A 10,939-nucleotide genomic window follows, 5' to 3' on the forward strand; every position below is an offset into this window, starting at 1 on the left:
ATACAGGAAAAGGAAAAGAAAAGGTAGGGTAAGAACCATGGTATGCAGACCTAGCCAACTACCTAGTGACTGGAGAGCTTCCAGAAGTACCGAGTATTACCAAGGCCCAAAGAATGAAGATCAAGAGTGAAGTAAAATACTACTTTTGGGACGACCCATATCTGTGGATCCGATCAAGTGATAAGGAGGTGCGTTCCTGACTGGGAGCAAGGAAGATTCTGGATAGCGGCTTTTATTGGCCAACCCTCAACAAGGATGCGTACGAGTTCTGCAGAAGTTGTGAGCGATGTCAACTGACTGGAGGGACATCTGCAAAAGATGAGATGCCCCAAGTTCCGGTAATTGTCTGTGAGTTATTCGACATATGGGGAATGGACTTCATGGGTCCTTTTCCTTTGTCCTATGGCAATTTGTATATCCTAGTTGCAGTGGATTACGTCTCCAAGTGGGTAGAAGCCAATGCCACAAGCACGTGTGAAGTAAGGGAGGTGGCCAAGTTCCTCAAAAGTAACATTTTCAGTCGATTCGGAGTTCCGAGGGCGATCATATCGGATCAAGGTACACACTTCTGTAACCGCACCATCGAAGCCTTGATGAAGAAGTACGGTGTCCATCACAGACTATCAAGCCCCTACCACCCGCAAGCGAACGGGCAGGCAGAGATCTCTAACCGAGAGGTAAAGAAGATTCTGGAGAAGACCGTAAATCCTTCCAGGAAGGACTGGAGTATGAGGTTAGAGGATGCTCTATGGGCATATCGTACAGCCTACAAAACCCCCATAGGAATGTCCCCGTACCGAATCGTTTTTGGAAAAATGTGCCACTTACCAGTGGGAATTGAGCACTGAGCATACTGGGCAGTACAACAAGTGAATATGGATACTACAGCCTGTGAAGAGGAAAGGAAGCTGCAGCTGCAGGAGTTAGAGGAACTCAGATTGGAGTCGTTTGATTCAGCCATGTGGTACAAAGAGCGAACCAAATTGTGGCACGACAGGAATCTGAGGACCAAAGATCTTCATGTTGGGCAGAAAGTACTACTCTTCCAGTCGAGGTTGAAGCTCATGCCAAGAAAACTCAAGTCGAAATGGACATGGCCTTATGTCATCACCGCACTCCGTTCTAATGGAGCAGTGGAGATTTCAGGGAGTCTTCCTAACTCTGAACCCTTTATTGTGAATGAGCATAGGCTGAAGGTATTTAGGGCCAATAGTGATGTGGCTGTAGTGGATGAAATCCCACTGCAACCACATACTCAGGTTTCATACTGACCGGTAGGATGGGGATTGGAATTCCACTGGGCTAGCTCCTTTTAGCGTAATGTGCATATGCTGACAAAGTAGAATTCCAATTTTCCTAAGGAAGATGTAAATATGGTACATATTTGGTAGTTAATTAATTTAAACCTTTGCATGCTAGTTAGTTTTAAAAAAAATAAAAATATTTTTCGGACCTCAAATATTAATTGGGAGTTCGTACTGACCATCAGAATACCATTTTGGTGAAACTCCTATTTTATTTTGTCATGACCGCACTTCCTAAGGATAGGAAGCACGAGAAATCGTGACTAGTGGGGGAATTAAGAAGCGGGGAAGAAGGGGAAAACAATCAAGACAATGCAACTTAACGATCAAAGATGAAATTCTATTTATTTAACTAAAGTTTCAATCCCGATATTGCATAATGGAGAATAACAGAGTTCAACAATTTAACGAGAATAACAGAAATTCTTAAAACATTGAGTAGCGGAAGCAATATGAGAGTTTAGCTACTACTATGTATGAAGACATAATAGTAACCGGAACAGTTCTTGGATCATCACTCAACATCCTCTGCCTCCCGACCTCGCTCAACCTGCACATAGGGAAAACATATGCAGGGGCTGAGTACTTGATGCACCCAGTGAACTCATGCCCGAAATACATTCATCATTAAGATATGTCAAGCCATCATCGAGTGAATCCCGGGTTTTACTTTAAAAAGGCCGAGAAACACTAAAATTCATTCCTTAAAATAGTGTCCGCGCGGACAATCGTCATCCTCCATCATGTGAAATGAGAATGTGGCCACAAACTCGATCACTGGACCGGCCGACCTAGAGGACGGCTCACGATCCCCATCAGTGCACTAGCCTAAGTAGGGCTTAGACCCTAGTTAGACCAGAATTCGTTAACCATCAAAGTCTAGTAGAACATTATTCTAGTAGACAATCAGATAGGCAATTCAAAAACATAAAATACGGCATGACATACTATTTAAAACCACCCTTATTTCACAATAAACATATCAATTGCAAATAAAAATTTAAGTAATAAAGGCCACCTCAAAGTTTAGGATTTCCGTACAAAGTTCCTCGTTCCGACTTTTAGCGTGTGTGCGAACCACCTTTTCGGAAAATACATAAAATTCATATCAATTCTCGGTAACGACGATACTTAGAATGCATGCACTCTAATTAAAATCTTTTAATTCTCTTTCTCGATTTTTGTGCATTTTCGGTTATTCGGCGGCCGACCAAGGCGTCGCGTGCGACGCCGATCGGCTGCTTACGCTCGTTTTTTTTCCTCCGTTGGCTCCTCGTACTTTCCATGACGTCGAAAATAATTTCTAAAATTATTTAAGCGCATACTTAAATTTTTGTAATTATTTACTGTTGAAAAAGTATTATTTCATGCTTAGGGTAAATTATTCATTCCTCAAAAATTATTCCGGGAATTAATTAAATATTTCCTCCGATTTATCTCTAATTACCGGCCCAAAAAGGTTAAGCTACTTAGCCACTTTATTCCTCCATAAACAATTAGGGAGCCCCAACAATTTAAAAGTGAGCCCAAGAATTTAACTAAACCTCCAATTAATTTTTAAAAAGGCCCAACAACAAACAAACTAATCCCAGGACCAACTAAAAAAAAAAAATAAAAACATGGCCCAATATCACTCTCTATCTTCTTCCTCCAACACACTCTCTCTCCCTCCCTCCTTCTCTCTCCCCGTCTCTCCCCCTCACTGCCGTTTGCCACCACGACGAAGGCCCGCCGCCGCCGCCCTCTCTCCGGCTCGACGCCATCGACGGGATCGTCGCCACTGCATCGTCGTCGAGAAGTCGACGCCTTCAGCCAGTTGTCGTCGTTGGGTTCGCCATCAACTTGGCTTCGCCGTCGCGCCACCGCCGCCGCGCTGCTACTGCTGCTTCGCCAGGCCGCTGCCACAGCGGGGACGGGGGGGGGGAGGAAGCTACTGCCGTCGCTCCCCGGAAGCCGTCGCCCACCGAAACGTCGAGCATGGCTGTCCGCTGCTGCCCTTCGCTGGAGGCGGCTTCTCCTCCTCCGAAACCACTCCGAATCGTCCCGCAAAGCACGTTATGGTCATAAAGCTATGTTCTTTCTAAGTTTCGGTTACGTACGGCGATCGTTTCGAATGTTCTAAGTTGGTTTCTACTTAATTTGGTTATGGAAGAGTTATGACACAAGGAGGTATAACATGTATGCAAAGCTGCTATGCAACTCATGCTTTAGGATAGGGAAGAGATTATACCTCAAGTGTTTTACTTGGTGGTTGTGGAACAAAAAGAATGGTGAAAGAAACTTCCTCCTTCTCCTCCTTCCTCTCGGCAATCTCTCTCGTCTCTTCTCCCTCTCTCTCTTTTTTTTTTGTGAAGTGTAAATGGTGAGGGGTTAGAGAGGAGGTTTAAGAAAGGAGTAGTGGGTGACTCTTGGATTTGTGGGAGTAATGGTAGAAGATGGAAGGTGGTAGGAAATGGAGAGTCTCCTTCATGAGTAGGAAGGCCGTCGGCCATGAAGAAAAAAAATGAGAAGAAAGAAAGAAAAAGAAAAGGGTTTTGGGCTTGGTCCAACTTAATTTAAAACCATACTTGGGCTTTAAGCTTTTTAATTAAATTGGTTTTGGTTTGGGCTTAAATAAATTGGAAGCCCAAGTTAGAAAACAGTACTACTACTTGGTGGATTTAAAAGAAAATCTAGGAACCAAATATTTTGTATTTAATTGCACGTCAAATTTATTTTGAAAAGCCCAAAATAATTTCATACATTATTTTTCACATTTTTCCTTCGTAAATTAAAATTCACGGGTCTTTATTTTATTTTGTTATCTCGTTCTTCACAACCAAAATTAAAGTACGTTTAACGGCATAATTTATATTTGGTGTTGTTCCAAATATACTATCCCTTCAACCATTCCTCGATTTACTTGCGTCGTTATCCATAGATAGAAAATATATATTCCTTTCCACGTATTTCATTCGTCTTGCTAAAAATAGCAATTTCGTCGTCAATCTTTCAACGAGACCTTAAACATGTCTCCCATCGTTCACAATTAGAATAAACACATTCCTTTTCACATGAAACAAATAAAATCATACGATTTTTCCAAATCACAATTATCGAGAAGCATCATATTCCGAAATAATTTTATCAACTATTTCGTTTCATAAAATTAATTTCGTATTTAAGGTACGGGCGCTACATTCTACCCACCTTAACAGAAAATTCGTCCCAAAATTTACTCATTCCTAACGAAAAGCTCCGGGTATTTCTCTTTCATTTTCTCCTCGAGTTCCCAAGTAGCCTCCTCGTGGCCATGGTGTTTCCAAAGTACTTTCACGGATGCGATCGATTTATTCCTCAATTCTTGCACTTTCCTGTCCAGAATAGCTTCGGGCTTCTCCTCATAACTCAAGTCGGGATTCAATATCATTTCCTCTTGATGAACCACGTGTTTGGGATCGAACACATACTTTCGTAATTGTGACACATGGAAAACATTATGCACAGTCCCAAAACTCAGCGGTAATGCCAACCTATACGCTACGGGTCCCACCTTCTCAAGAATTTCATAAGGCACTACGTAACGCGGCTTCAACTTCCCCTTTACGCCAAACCTCGTTATCCCCTTCGACAGAGATACTTTCAAGAACACCTTATCTCCCGCGTTGAACTGTAAATCGGTACGCCGGACATCAGCATACGACTTCTGTCGGTCTTGTGCTTCTTTTATCCTTTGTCGAATTTGTCGCACAATCGCAATCATTTCTTCGACTGAATCTGGCCCGAGTATTCTTCTTTCACCAACCTCATCCCAGTAGAGTGGTGATCTACACTTCCTCCCATACAATGCTTCATATGGGGCCATATTTATTGTCGCCTGGAAATTGTTGTTGTAGGCGAACTCGATCAATGGTAGTACAACTTCCCAATTTTCTCCTCTGTCGAGAACCACGGCTCTCAACATATCCTCGAGAGTTTGAATCGTTCTCTCGGACTGTCCATCGGTTTGTGGATGAAAAGCAGTACTGAAATTCAGTCGTGTACCCAGCTCTCGTTGTAGACTTATCCAAAATCTCGAAATAAACCTGGTGTCTCTGTCTGACGTGATTGTCACTGGCACTCCATGTAGTCGAATGATCTCTTTCACATAAATCTGGGCCAGTTTGTCGGATCCATGAGTTATAGGGATAGGTATAAAATGCGCACTCTTGGTGAGGCGGTCTATGATCACCCAAATGGCTGTATTCCCTTACCGGGTCTTTGGTAATCCCGTCACAAAATCCATGGCGATATGTTCCCATTTCCACTCCGGGATTTCCAACGGTTGCAGCTTCCCATAGGGTCGTTGATGTAAAGCTTTTACTTGTTGACACGCCAAACATCTCTCCACAAATGAAGCTATGTCCCTCTTCATTCCATCCCACCAGAATGATCCCTTCAAGTCCTGATACATCTTTGTACTTCCCGGATGAGCGGTGTATGGAGTCTCGTGCGCCTCAGTCAGAATTCATTTCGAAGTCCTTCGTCGCTTGGCACACATAGTCTTCCCTCGTAGGTGAGAGCATTATCAGCTTCCTCTCGAAACTTCTCTTGTTCGCCCTTCCTCACCTTCAGTCGAACTTTCTCCAAATTTTTATCATTTCGTTGTCCTTCTATTATCCTTGTTCGCAGATCGGATGCAATTACCAAGGTGGCGATCTTTCCCTTCACGGTCTCCGGAGCTCTCACTACTTCCAATCGCATTTTGCTGAATTCGCAAATCAACTCCGCTTCTTGAGTGAGAAAGGTTGCCAATTGTGGTTGGACTTTCCGGCTCAATGCATCTGCCACTACGTTTGCTTTGCCGGGATGATAGTTAATGCCACAGTCGTAATCCTTGACTAGTTCGAGCCATCTGCGTTGCCTCATGTTCAAGTCTTTCTGCTCAAAGAAATATTTTAAGCTTTTGTGATCGGTAAAAATCTCACACCGAACTCCGTAGAGGTGGTGCCTCCAAATCTTCAATGCATGCACAACGGCTGTTAATTCCAGGTCATGCGTAGGGTAGTTTAGCTCGTGTGGCCTCAATTGACGTGAAGCATAGGCAATCACCTTACCATTCTGCATCAAAACACATCCGAGTCCAACCTTAGATGCGTCAGTGTAAACCACATAGTCTACTCCCGGTTCCGGCACGGCTAGAATAGGTGCGGTGGTCAACTTCTCTTTCAACAACTGGAAGCTAGCCTCACACTCTAGTGTCCACTTGACCTTGGTCCCCTTCTTCAGTTGTTGAGTCATAGGCCTTGCGATTTTAGAAAATCCTTCAATAAATCTCCGGTAGTATCCTGCCAGTCCAAGGAAACTCCGAATCTCGTTTGGGGTCTTTGGCGCCTTCCACTGTTGTACGGCCTCCACCTTTGCGGGATCAACTAGAATCCCTTCGGCCGTCACAATATGCCCCAGAAAATTTACTTCCTTTAGCCAGAAATCACACTTACTGAACTTGGCGTACAACTTCTCCGTTCTTAGTGTTTCCAGCGTGATCCTTAGGTCCTCCTCATGTTCTTTTTCATTCTTCGAGTAAACCAGCACATCATCTATGAATACCAGGACGAACTTGTCCAAGTATGGATGGAATACTCGATTCATTAAATCCATAAATACTGCAGGTGCATTTGTCAGTCCAAACGGCATTACTACAAACTCATAATGCCCATACCTCGTTCGGAACGCCGTCTTGGGTATGTCTTCTCTTCGTACCCTCAGCTGGTGATATCCCGACCTTAAATCCATTTTTGAAAATACTTCTGCTTCCCTGAGTTGGTCGAACAGGTCATCTATTCTCGGCAGAGGATACTTGTTCTTGAGAGTTAATTTGTTCAATTCCCGGTAGTCTATGCACATTCTCAGTGTCCCGTCTTTCTTCTTCACAAACAACACAGGTGCTCGCCACGGCGATACACTCGGTCGGATAAAACCCAAGTCCAGTAGTTCTTGTAGCTGGATTTTGAGTTCTTCCAACTCCTTCGGTGCCATCCTATATGGTGCTTTCGATACTGGTGCGGCTCCTGGTTCCAGATCGATAGTAAACTCCAACTGTCGGTCAGGCGAAGGGCCTGGCAAAGCATCGGGAAATACATCGGGAAACTCACGTACCACTGCCACATCTTCAACTTTCCTTTCTCCCTTGTCATGTCCTTGTAGGTACACGAGATAGGCAGGACGCCCCTTTCTAATCATCGTAGTTGCTTGAAGTGCCGATATCACACAAGTTCGCTGATTCATTGAAATTCCGTGGAAGGTAGAGGGCTCCTTCCCCGAGGTTTGTAATGAGATTTGTCTCTCTTGGCATTGAATAGTGGCATAGTTTTCAGCTAGCCAGTCCATCCCCAAAATAATGTCAACGTTTTCCATTGGCATAACAGGTAGGTTGTGAGCCACTAAGTTAAGTTCTCCCATCATAAATTCTATGTTCGAGCAAGATTCTGAAAGGTCTATAAGGCCTCCTACCGGTGAGTTCACGTTCATCTTAAGTTCAAGTTCATCAACAGGAAGTCTTAAAGCATTCACGCAGGAGTGCTATATAAAGGAGTGCGACGCACCCGTATCAAACAGAACAGCAACAGGCATGTCAAGTAGTGTTCCCATACCTGCCAGATTATCTTGTTTTGGCTCTCCCTGTGGGGCTTTAGCTTGCTTGCGTCCCAAGGCATAGGCCCTAGCTTGAGTTGGGTATGGTTGGCGACGCTGCTGCTGCTGCTGAGGTGGTGTAGGATTCCCTCAAGGTCCGTTCGGTGTTCCCCCACCTCCAGTATTATTGTTGTTGGGCACTCCTTGGCAAAGTGTCCAACTCCCCCACAATTGTAGCACACGTTGGTCCCGACTCTGCACTCTCCCATGTGGTTCTTCTGACATTTGGCACAAGGAGGTGCTCTCTGACGGAAATCTCCACTTTGGAATGGAGCAGCTTGCTTTCCTTTTCCCTGGGAAGAGTTTGGGGTACTCTGGAACCTTTTGTTATCAAAGGGTGCGCGGTTCCCGTCCCATTTCCTCTTATCCCGAAAATTCTGCTGTGGGGTCGGCGGTGTGGGAGTAGTGGGTGTAACCATCTTTTCCCGTGGCATTGCTTCCTCTACGTCCAATGCACGAGACAATGACTCGGGGTACGAGAGTCTTCCACGGCATGCCAAAGCCATCCTGATCTCGTGCCTCAGACCGGCACAAAACTTTTCTGCCTTCTTCTCGTCGGTATTCACCTGCTCCGGTGCATATCGAGACATGTCGCATAGGGCACGGTCATATTCAGTCACTGTCATCCGTCCTTGCTTCAGATTGTAGAATTCGGCCTCCTTAGCCTTGCGGTAACTCCTCGGAATATATTTGTCATACAGTTCCTCCTTGAAGTCTTCCCATGTCAGGGCGTCCAGTTGTTCCTGCATCATCGTCCGCTGCTTGGTCTCCCACCAAAATTCCGCGGACCCAGTGAGCTGGTAGGTCACGCACGATAGGCGCTCCTAATCGGTGCACCTTAAGAACTTGAAGATGCGTTCTATGGTCCGAATCCAGGTCTCAGCCTTGGCCGGATCTCCCATTCCATCGAATACGGGAGGACGTTCCTTCCGAAACTCCTTCTCAATGTTTCGTTCCTGCTGTGGCGGTGGTGGAGGTGGTGGTGGTGGTGGTGGTGGTGGTGGTTGTCCTTCAGGACCCACACTACTATGGGTCTCGTTGCTTGCCTCATTCTCGTGGTGAACGGATGCACGTCGGGGAGCCATTCTGTTCAACACATGCGTTAGTACAAAAGTCCGATTTTACCATCACCACACCACACCACACAACCTTTCCAAAAGCAATTTCACAAACTTTCCCACACATAACAAGGTAAAACGAACATAACGATAAAACAACGGGAAACTTTATTAACTTAGAACAAAACAGTACGTGTTTCCACAAGGTCTTTGCAACAAGGAAACCAAAACTTCAAGGAAACATTACATAGTTCGACAAAACAAAACATTCAAAGCTAGCAAAACAGTAAAAGGAACACTACTCCTCGGGAGCTCTCTCATAATTCGCCCCTTTCTCACTTTCAACCTCAACCTCCCTTCCAAGGGGCTCTTCTTCGGGGTCATCCTCATCCTCCATGGGATCCTCCTCGTCTTCAAGGGATTCTTCCTCATCTTCAAGAGGATCTTCCTCCTCTTCCTCATCATTCTCCCGCACATAAGTAGCGACGTCGATATGCTTATCGACCACAAGAACTTCTGTCGCAGGAGGTGTGGAGGTGCGCATCCCAAGTCTCCTCCTCTTGGGGAAGTTTGGCTGCGGCGTCTCACTCTCGTACCGACCCCCGTTGTAGGGGCTGCGACTCGATGAGGATGCCTCCCTCCTAGGTGGGGCATAGGGTGGTGGTCCATCACGAGCATCGACCAGGGCTTCCAAGAGGACCTTCACGAAACCATGCATGTCTCCTTGCATGCTGTAGTCGGGGAGCTTATGCCAGATGTATGACCGTGAAGCCTCGTCGGCCCACCTATTCCAAGGTGCCGGTAGTCCATCAATCAGTCTCTTAATTCCCTCATAGTGCCTCACTCCACAGCCATGAGCATCCCGCCATAGTGTCAAGTAATCGGCGACATAAGATATCAAAGGGGCCCTCTCGTCCCTCTCGAACCAGCGATACATTTCCACCGCCCGCAATCCATTCTTGACGTACCTTCCCCTTAGCGGTGCGTGGATCATGATCGCCATCTACATGAAAGTAAGTGCCCTTAGCAACCAGTCGTAGAAAAAGAAATAAAGAAAGGTAGAAAAAGATAAAACGCGTAGAGAACGTCATACGTGCTACCTTGCATCTACCTGTCGATTTCCATAAGGAAAAGTCATAACAATTCTTTTCTTTTTAGGTTATCATCTAAGGATAGATGTTTCGTAATTTATAAACGTGGTACTTTTGTAATTTCGTCAATTCTTCGATCTAACGCCAATCGTGCTTTACAAGGTTACCCTTGCTCTCGTCATTTCAGCATCCCTTGGAATTCACGCATTTCCGCGCCCCAATCGTTCTATCACTTCTAATATGCTTTGTTTCAACTTTTGCCTTCTTTCGTGTTGAGCGCGGTGAGACGGAGTGTTGAGCTTTAAACGGATACTCTTTTAGTCTAGCGAAACGAGTCTAGACTAGATTGAATAAACGACTCTCGGTCCAGAGCGGAAGGAAAAATTGCTCTGATACCATTCTGTCACGACCACACTTCCTAAGGATATGAAGCACGGGAAATCGTGACTAGTGGGGGAATTAAGAAGCGGGTAAGAAGGGGGAAAACAATCAAGACAATGCAACTTAACGATCAAAGATGAAATTCCATTTATTTAACCAAAGTTTCAATCCCGATATTGCATAATGGAGAATAACAGAGTTCAACAATTTAACGAGAATAACAGAAATTCTTAAAACATTGAGTAGCGGAAGCAATATGAGAGTTTAGCTACTACAATGTATGAAGACATAATAGTAACCGGAACAGTTCTTGGATCATCACTCAACATCCTCCGCCTCCCGACCTCGCTCAACCTGCACATAGGGAAAACATATGCAGGGGCTGAGTACTTGATGCACCCAGTGAACTCATGCCCGAAATACATTCATTATTAAGATATGTCAGGCCATCATC

At 45.0% G+C, this 10,939-nt stretch overlaps 1 pseudogene; it reads right to left on the reverse strand.

Annotated features, from left to right (window-relative positions):
- The window catches only part of LOC121803968, a 32,530-nt pseudogene extending 22,799 nt beyond the window's left edge, over positions 1-9,731 (reverse strand).
- Positions 9,732-10,939: the final 1,208 nt, after the last annotated feature.

Source organism: Salvia splendens, chromosome 5 (genome assembly GCF_004379255.2).
Source record: "Salvia splendens isolate huo1 chromosome 5, SspV2, whole genome shotgun sequence".
NCBI classification, from domain to species: domain Eukaryota; kingdom Viridiplantae; phylum Streptophyta; class Magnoliopsida; order Lamiales; family Lamiaceae; genus Salvia; species Salvia splendens.